Source organism: Chenopodium album, chromosome 7 (assembly GCF_948465745.1).
Source record: "Chenopodium album chromosome 7, dcCheAlbu1.1, whole genome shotgun sequence".
In the NCBI taxonomy this organism is placed as follows: domain Eukaryota; kingdom Viridiplantae; phylum Streptophyta; class Magnoliopsida; order Caryophyllales; family Amaranthaceae; genus Chenopodium; species Chenopodium album.
Window position 1 is genome coordinate 6105883 of NC_137840.1, and position 10152 is coordinate 6116034.

Here is a 10152-nt window from a genome sequence, read left to right on the forward strand (position 1 = left end):
TTATTCATATTTGGGTTCCGCTAGATCTTAGAATAAGGAAACTACTCACACATATTAATGAAAACAATAACAAGAATTAAAGAAAACATAATTAATAATAAAAGGAATTAAAGAGAATAAGAAAATACCAAATCTTGAATTACGAGAGATAAACGAAGAAACTTGAGTGCATAATCTTGAATTACAATGAAAATAATGTCTAGAGAGAAAACTAAAGTTCTAAGATGATAGATAATAAAATTATAATGCTAAAGAGTATTTATAATAAGGCTAAAATATAGGAATAATTCATTAAAGAATTCAGACTAAATCGACCAGGCATGGGCGTGTCACATAGGACATGCTCGTGCCCAAAGTCAGAATCAATTTTTCTTAAATCTCCAGCGAGACATGGGCATGTCAAATTCTGACATGGGCGGGTCTCGCTGAGCCAACTTCACTCGACGAGGCATGGGCATGCCCGCATTCAACACGACCATGCATCCTTAGTACGTAGCTGCTAGCTTGAAACACTCGGCTCGACATGGGTGTGCCTCAAATGAACATGGGCGTGCCTCATATAAAACTTCAAATTCCAACTTCCTGCCTCCTCAAAACACACTTACACGCCCATGTCTTTGTGTGACATGGGTGTCTTTGGCTGGAGATTGCCCTTAAATGAATTCAACTTCAAATTTAGGCTTTCTAAGTGAATTGCAAACTATGATCACGATCCGCAACTTTGTAAAATTAAAACCTTCAAATAGCTTCATTAAATCCTGAAATACATTTATCAAAAACAACGAATCTACCCACAAAAGCATAAGATAATCACAACCAAACCAAATCAAGCCAATATGAGCTATGAACAACTAATCTATACTCAAAAACTACCTAAAAAGACCTTAAAATTATGCATATATAATACATAATATATTAAAGTCGCGTAGGACTCTAAACAGTAAAGTTAATATGTGTAGTGCAAATTTAGCAAACAAAGTTAATATGTATAGTGCAAATTAGACCTGGCAATCCTGACCCGACCTGATTGACCCGATCCGTAACCCAAAAGTTGACCCAAAATATTGACCCGAAAATGACCCAAACCCGAACTAACCCGACCCGACCCGAACCCGACCCAAAATAGAGTGACCCGAACATGACCCGAAGTGACCCAACCCGAAACTCGAACTTGACCCGACCCGAAATGACCCAAAACCTGAAGTGACCCGCCCAGATTTTAACCCAAATTGATTGACCCGAATCGAATTGACCCGAATCCTAAGTGAATAGGGTGAAATAATGAATTACTTAGTTTAGGGCTTCTTTATTTCCTACGTAATAGGTAGACCTGGAAAACAGGTCATTCAGGTGGCAAACAGGTCAATTCAGGTTGGGTCAAGTACTTTATTTTTTAACGATTATACTTTATTTTTCCAACTATTTTTTTTAAAGTGAATTTATTTTGGTGACTCGACACAAACTTGACCCGAATAGATTCGACCCGAATTGACTCGATCCGAATTTGACCCGACCCGAAATTGGCCCGAAAATTTATCTTAAAAATTGACCTAACTCGAACAAACCCGACCCGAACTTGACCTGACCCGACCCGAACTTGACCCGAAGCGTTGACCCGATTCTGACCCGAAACCCGAATCGATCCGACTCGACCCGAACCCGACCCAGACATTTACTGACCCGAACTTAACCCGACCTGAATTGACCCGACCCGAACCCGATCTGAATGACCTGTTTGCCAGGTCTAGTGCAAATGTGGGGCAGGTCGGGGCAAGTGTGACTTAAAATCCATCCCCATCCTCATCCCTATGGCGGGTACAAGTTCATCTCCATACCCTCCCCACCGCCTATCAAAGTGGAATCCATTAGTGCGGGAATGGGGCGGGTCTCCTATCTAACTCATCTCATTGACATCCCTAGTTGATAAGAATTTCTTACACAAAAGTGAATAATAATGCTCTAATACAACTTATAATTACAAGAGTGTACTAATTATACTAATAATCCTAACTAATATGTTGACTAGGATTAACTTCATAACAACTTACATTTTTATTCTACATTAACGCTTGGCAATTGAATCTGGTATGTGTCTTTTCTTCAAAAGACCATCTTTTGAACAGCAACGAACTTTACTTGATTATTACATACGCTATCGTCGTTAATACTTGATTTTCTTGGAAGATCAAATGACTTTTTTTTTTGGAAGCCCTAACTGTACTCACTTGTAGCTTTTCATTCTTTAAAAAAAAAAAAAATTAGTACTAGATTTTTAGCACCCCTAGCCCCTAATATTATAGTTTGCTACTTTTGGTCCCATATATTTCTTGATATGATACTATGATAGTGGCTTTTCAAGGGCTTTTTAGATTAATAACAGAATCCTGACATACAAACCATTCACATATAACATATAAAAGTGTATTAGTTCATTTGTTAGGGATAACAAACTCTTAACTATATAGATTAAGCCCAACTACTTATATAATCAAAGCATTTTTTTTTAACTGTAACTAGAATTATCCTGCCTTTTTTTTTTGTCTCATTTTTGTCAGGATGCAACAAAATTAGAGAGTAATTAGAGGGTATTCAATAAGTATAAGGTACGGTGATCGAGTGGATCGATAAAGCAATATCAGTCTAACACCATTTCTTATTTTGATTTTTTTTTTTGGAAAATTTGTCTGGAAGGGACTTATATATGTTCAATATTCTGTCTAGAAGGACCTTATATATTCAAAGTGATCTAAAATGATCTTATAAGTTTGTTTTGTTGTTTAGAGGGACCTTGACGCCGGATTCGAGCATTTGACTTTTTATCTGGTGTTAACTATCTGCGTGCATGTCATGTGACATTAAAAAATCACCCTCCCTATTATGTTTTTCCTTCTTTCCCTCAAATTCCCCTTATTTGCCCAGATTTTTTCCCAAATTGTTTCTCTCTCCTCACGAACCAAGGTTCCCTAATCTAATACATTGTGTTCCCTAAATTTTCGAAGAAATTCAAGCAAGCATCTTTCGATTAAGTCCTTTACGCATCAGGTAAGAACAATGCTTACGTTTTTTATTTTCAATCCCAATCTTTTAAGCTTAAGTTAAGTTGTTTGGAAAATTGGGGTGTATAATTCAATTAGTTTTGAAATTGTGTTGTTTTTGTTGTTGAAGCATGCTGTTTTTGACTAAACGGAAGTTATTGGCAAGTGCAATTGTGGCCTTCCTCTTGTGCAAAGCACATAATAGACTCATGAAAATCTATGCAGAAGGTTTAAAGCTTGCAAATTTTATAATTTCTTGTCAGGGGAGAAGGGTTGTGACTACACTAAATGGGTTGATGAGGATATTTTGGAGTGGTAGAAGGATGTAACTAATGTTCAACTATTTGAAAAACAAAGATTGACAACTGATATGAGTGTTTTGAAGGCTAGGGTTGCTTGTATGAAACATAAGAAGAGAAGGTTGATTGAGGAACATGAGAAGATGAAGAACAAGATGAAGAACATGAGCAATGAAGGTGTTGAAAGATCTCTGATTAGTTATGGAAATTGGGGAATTATATTAATTTGTGTAATTATGTAAATCGTGTGTAGTTTGATTGTGGTGAAGTTATGTGTCTAATTAATTGTAATTGTATTGCAAAGTGAATGTATATATGATGTAATTATTTCAAGATTTGAATGAATCAATGAAGCTCAATTTGCCTTTATTTTTTTTTTTTTTTTTTTTTTTGTGTTTTTGAATTTTGTAACATTATTATAGCCACAATGACATATGTTAAAATGGATGTAAATATAAATTTCAAACATATATAGCAGTAGAAAAATTCATGAAATTATCCACAACAAAGTTGAATACGTTGTATCCAAAAGTCACTGAAATTATCCAAAAGTGACTGAAATCATCCAAAAGTAACTGAAATTACATGACAATAAGTTACTTAACCAAAATATCACTTTTTTTTAGCTAAAGTTAAGACTACATTGCTTGAAAACCCTTCAATTATATCAGTCATAAGATACACAACTTTGCTGAGATGGTTGTGAGGCTAGTAGAGCATTCATAGAACTTGTATTCTGTCTCTTGCCTTTGGCAGTAGGAGTAGGTTGTTTCTTAGTGTTCTGAGATGCAACAGCTCCCCCAGATGAAGATGATTCTTTTTTCTTCCTCACAGCAGGTCCCCTTCCTGAAGCAGTAGTTGATGGCCTAGATACTACTGCACTTAAAGCCCTAGTTGATAGCCTGAATGCTGCTGCACCAGTACCCTTAGTTGATTCCCTAAATGTTGTTACATTTCTAATGCCCTAACTATTGTTGCAGATCTTGAAGCTCTACCTACAGATGTTCCTGCTGATGAACTAGAGGCTATAACTGTTGTTGATTGAAATGGTCCTTGATTTTTTCTTGTTTAGGTCTCCCACCCTTATTAACAGGACCCTTTGGTTTATCAGGTTTGAAAAAAGAAATACTAGAATGACCCAATTCCCCAAACCTTTTATAGTTGTTCTTTTTTTGGCCTCTTAACATACTTGTCCTTTCGCTCACCTGTCTTTTTCTTTCTTTATTTTCTACAAGGCATGACACTGAATGGTGGGGGTAGTGGTTCAGCCATAGGTACTTTCTACCATTGCTTTTTTCTAGGCATAGCATGAAAGGGATCGAAGGTGCATAAGTTGCTGCATATGTAGCAATATGGTTGGCAGGGTGAACAAATCTTCATAGTTCAACCATCTCTTTTCTATGCAGGCCAATGCATGCCAGTAGGGGATTCCCATCAGAGTCCACCTATAACACCCATTTCTTTTGTCTTCCAAGTTAGCCACAAATGTGTCCCCATCATCATCAACCTCAAACTCATGCAAGTCAGCTTGGGTTATTCTCATGCTACCAATGTACCATCTTTTGACCCCTCTAAATCATTTTTGCAACAAAGGGCATAATTACTCCTTTAAAGTTTTGTAACCCTTCCCTTTTAGCAAAACATCTCATCACATATTGTCTTATCCACTCCATTAATGACATATTTGGTTTAGCAGCCTCTCTCAACACATTGTTGAAACTCTCACAACAATTGCTTAGCAACATACTAGATAACCCTAGAACTAAACCCATGTCTTGACCAATGGCATACATGAATATCATCTAGGTAATTGAAAGCTGCTGCATTCAATTTTTTTAATCTCATCCTTGTATGATTCAAAGTGATGATGGACAGAATACACATCCCCAATTGATTTAACGATATACACTGAATAATAAGCAATAACTTATATACAATGCATAACAAAATCTGTTACCTTAGCCGATGACCTTACTGCTTTCCAGAAAACTTCTCTGTATACTTCCCTTGGGAACTTGTTCTTAAAGTTGGACCATATATGCATGTCTACAACAATATCTTTTCTCGGTATTGGGAATTACTTTGTTAAATGCATCAAGTAGTAGACCCTATTGAAATAACATTTTTAAGTTAAATGATGAACATAAATGAGAGATAAATTAAAGTGTATAAGTAGAAAGACTAACCTTTTGCCTATTAGACATAAAGGTAACATCATATTCAATCTCTTAAACCCATGTTACTGCTTGTGCATCTTAAGAAATTTCAGCCACTAAGAATTCTAGGAACCAGGCCCATGTATCTGCATTTTATGTTTCCACTGCAGCCCAAGCTACTGGAAAGATGTTATTGTTTTCATCCTTTCCAACAGCTGTCAACAATATCCTAGAGAAAAGCCCTTACATATGAGCACCATCAACCCCTAATATTAGCCTGTAACCTGCCATGAAACCCTCTTTGTAGGGTTGTAGGCAAATATAAATTCTCTGGAACAAAGGAGGTGGGTTTTCAATACCGTACCCACCAAGTACCACTGTAGCATTTCCTGGGTTTGATTTCCTAATGGACTCTACAGTTATTTTATGACTCTTGTTGTGCAAAAAATTGTAATTATAACCATTCTCAATTTCTTGATGTTGTAATGCCTTCCTAAACACCTTCCCAGATAGAAAATATTAGGCCTAAAGTGAAGGAAATATTCTTCATAAAATCTACAGTTGGATTGAAAACAAGATATTGAATTTCATCATCATTAAATCCAGGTATTTCTATCAGCTCATCATCACTTTCATTAAGATCCTCATCACTCACTAACAATATATTTCCTTGTTCATCTCCCTCAGCCTCCTTGTTCTTAGTCTTAAGCCCCACTAAACTTCTTTTCACAATCTCACTAACCTGCAGATCTACATTAGCTGCAAATAAATAGATCATCAGCATCTTGATCCTCATAATCATCCTCACTTAAAAGCAAAGCAGACTCCCTAGCATCAAACTCTGACTCTAATTCATCATCTTCTCCAACAACATCATCAACCTCAACTTCAAGAATGGGATGTAAAGAATGCTTCCTTAGTCTCCTTTTGGGTTTCATTCGTTTCACCAGAGTAGATTTAAGTGTGTCAAAGTCATAAGCATTTCAAAGAGGAGTACGTTGAGATGCTTGGGTGGGTTAAATTTCAATCTGAGGTTAGTTTCGGATTGGTTTGAGCTTCGGATTGGTTTGAACATACTTTTTTAATTCTAAGTCTTCTTTTAGGTTTCACATGATCAGAAGCTGGAGTATATGTTGTTTAAATGATGAGACTTGTGGAAGAATAAGGAGAAGATTCAAATTTTTGATAAGGTTTGAATGAGCTGCTTAGGGATGGCAACGGGTCAGACCCGAAGCGGATTATGCTAAATCCGATCCGGCCTTCGACTCCGACTTTGATCCGACCCGAATCCTAGTTTTTTTTGTTAATTAATATACTTTGAGAAATTGGGCTATTTGGGCCTTATTACCCACACTCAATGCCACCATGACCCACACAAAAATCCACTATCTATCGGAATCGGATTCAGATAACCCGTCAGAGTCTGACATTTATCAGAGTCGGATTTTTTGTAGGACCGACTCCGACCCTCCTCTGACTCAGAGTCAAATTATTTTAACGGAGTCGCACTCAGATTACTTTTTTCTCGGACTCGGAGCGAATTTTTTTTACCTCAGATCAGGGCGGAGTAGGGTCGGATCCGGACTGGATTGCCATCCCTAGAGCTGCAGTTAGGACCTTTTATGGACTTACAATGCAAAGGGATAAGGAAGTAGATCTAGGGTTTTGAATAACATCTTTTAACTGGGCCCCACTTCCAACATTGCTTCCATGTGTTGCTGAGTCACTTCTTAGTGAATCAGAAATTAAAAAACCCAAACTACTAGACCCCCCATCAGAAGAATCTGTGTAAACTCCCACCCTATCAGGTCCATACATCAGCAGTCTCCTATCATCCTCAACAATTGGATCCTCATGCACTACATATAAATGGTACCATCCATCATCCTTTCTAGAAAACAGAAATTCGATAATGTCTTCATCACCTTATAATTGTTGCCTACCATTAAACCAAGTATGACTATCCTTCCTAAACCAAAGCTGACCCATATGTTTGTAGCCTAACTCTGTCTTAACCCCATGCACAAATTCAAAGTAACAAACCTCTTCCAGATTAGGATGTAATGACCAACCATAATAATCACTATCACCCTTCTCATAGGTGGTCACCCCCTTTCTAGTCACAAATTTACCCCCATAGAACAACCAAATGTTAACAGGATCCATCACTTTATAAGCTGGGTATTTATATTTAAACCTGAATTAAAAGAAGAATGAAACTAATTAAACACCACACAACAACCTAATCCATACAAAACATCAACTTAAATTACCCTATCATCAAGTTCAATACTTGAAAAACTAATTTTTAGAACAATTCTAACCAAACAAAACACACAGACCAAAAATAAACCAAAAAAAGGCAACTTTTCAACATACAAAAATTTTCAATTAAAAAATCAACAATAAACAAATACTTTCCCATATTTCAACATTAAACAAATATTCAATTCATGAATCCAATCAACATAAAGTAATTCAAAACAAACGCATGCAACCATTCAATTTTGGTTTGCAAATATCAACAACATTGCAAACCACGGCAATATTAAGTTTAATTTTGTTGATTTACCTAGTTTTATAGATTTTTTGGACAGAGAAGATAAATTCCTTCCCACTTTTTTGCCCCTTTTTCCCTTTTGCCATTGGAGACCAAAAAAAGAAAAAAAAAAATTGAAGTACAAAAGAGGAAATGAAAATAACATATGAGAGAGAATGAAGAAGATATTCGTACCTGGGCCAAGAAAGTCCTCTCTTCTCTAACTCTAATTCAATTTGGTAGATGAGAGAATAATTTCTGGACTTAATCTTCACTCTTTTATGTATTATTCCTCAGAGAATACCAAAGGAGAGAGAAATTTAGGGGATTAGAAGAGAGAGAAAGAAGAATGGAGAGAAAACATGAAAAAATTAGGAATGGGTAGTTTTTGTAAGTCATGTGACAATCATGTGACTAGTCAACGCCGGAGTAAAAAAGTTAATCACCGGAATGTGACGTTTAGGTCCCTCTAAACAACAAAACAAGCTTATAAGGTCCTTTAAACCACTTTGAACATATAAGGTCCTTCCAAACAAAATAGTTAACATATAAGTCTCTTTCAGACAATTTTTTTTTTTTCCTCTTTAATTTCAGCGACATTTGTGCATTAGAGGAATGTAACTTCATTTTGCAAAATTTTTTGTTATCTTGTGATTTCCTTTGTAGTTCATAAAATAAGTTGACTTATTATTAGCTTATTCACTCATATGACAATATTCTAACTTGCATTGACTCCATATTAAGGTAGTTATATACAATGGTGAGTATAACAACTTTTATAAGTAGGTTCAAATTATAAAAATTAACTTTATTCAACTAAAATAAATTTAATTATATGAATCATTAAAAAAACTTTTAAATGCATTTTTCTATTGACTTAAAAAACAAATATAATTCAGTGAGAAATAACAATGTATTTTGTTATGAAATTAATTATGAGCACAATTTTATTTTATTAATAATTAATTCGGTGTACATAAATGTTTTCTATATTCATATAATTAATACGGTAACTCTAATATATTTATATAGTATTATATATATTTAATTTAAGCTTGTGTAATCTATCGGTATTATTATTGAAATAAAATTAGTTATTAAAATATGAAATATTAAAATAATTTTAAAATCATTTATGCATTAACAATATACGGGAAATTATTATAAAATAACAAATTATTTATAACTGCGTACATATTATATCTTGCATAGTTAACTCATATAATTTTTAGTTAAAGACAAGTGAGTTCAATTCACCCCGTTGCTTTTAACTTAGATTCGTCCATGACTAACGGAAGGTATTATGCTTTATGTCACTAAACCTTTTGATATAAGAATGCATATATACATGAAATGTGACATTAAAATTAAATATTAACACGTAGTTTGTTTTCCCTAGATTTGTGTTGCTGCACAGTGTAGCGGATAATGTCGAAGTCTTGTTTTGACTAGTCCATCGAGAAAGGATTAAGATTGCAAAACAAGAAATGTTGGATAAGTATAACCTCAATGTAGAAATTAGAAATTCTTATCTATTCAATGAGACAAGTGAATTTATATGGATTGCCACCCATGGGGTTTATTTGGAAATGGATTATCTGAACCAATGGACTGGTCTTAGACAACACCCTATCGAAAGGCCATAAAATGCAAGGATAGTCACAATAAGTGAGCCACTAGTGTTATTGGGGGATCAAGCAACTGAAATTCTTCATCAAAAACTGAAAAGAAAACATATAGTTGCAATAATGACATTAGTTCCACATATATACAGATTGTCCCATCTATCCCTATTCAATTAAAGGGAATGTAATTGATGATGATAATGATGATCATGTTCAACATGCAGTAAATCTGACTGGTTTGAAATGAATGACTACTTTGTTCGTGACAATATGGAAAATGATGCTCCTAATAAGGGTCGTTACAAAGTTGTAAGGTATTCTAGTGTAGGTGATGGTGATTTCAATCCCATAAGAAGAGTTGTATACACTAAGAATATCTACACGGTGATAATAGGAGGAAGTGATTGAGGACTGATCCGATGTGTATAAACAAGCTAGATACTTGTGTTTCTATAAGTCAATATTGTTTCTCAGATTTAATTTATTTCTATCCAGTCC

At 35.1% G+C, this 10152-nt stretch overlaps 2 long non-coding RNA genes across 2 annotated transcripts; one reads left to right on the forward strand and one right to left on the reverse strand.

Annotated features, from left to right (window-relative positions):
- Positions 1-2079: 2079 nt before the first annotated feature.
- On the forward strand, positions 2080-3715 carry LOC145638852 (uncharacterized). The gene is made up of 2 exons (XR_014114717.1): positions 2080-3042; positions 3166-3715. It is a non-coding gene; the product is annotated as an uncharacterized LOC145638852 (long non-coding RNA).
- A 148-nt stretch (positions 3716-3863) lies between these two features.
- On the reverse strand, positions 3864-8365 carry LOC145638853 (uncharacterized). Its single transcript, XR_014114718.1, has 3 exons — positions 8225-8365; positions 5521-7687; positions 3864-5442 (listed from the first exon to the last, which is right to left on the reverse strand). It is a non-coding gene; the product is annotated as an uncharacterized LOC145638853 (long non-coding RNA).
- Positions 8366-10152: the final 1787 nt, after the last annotated feature.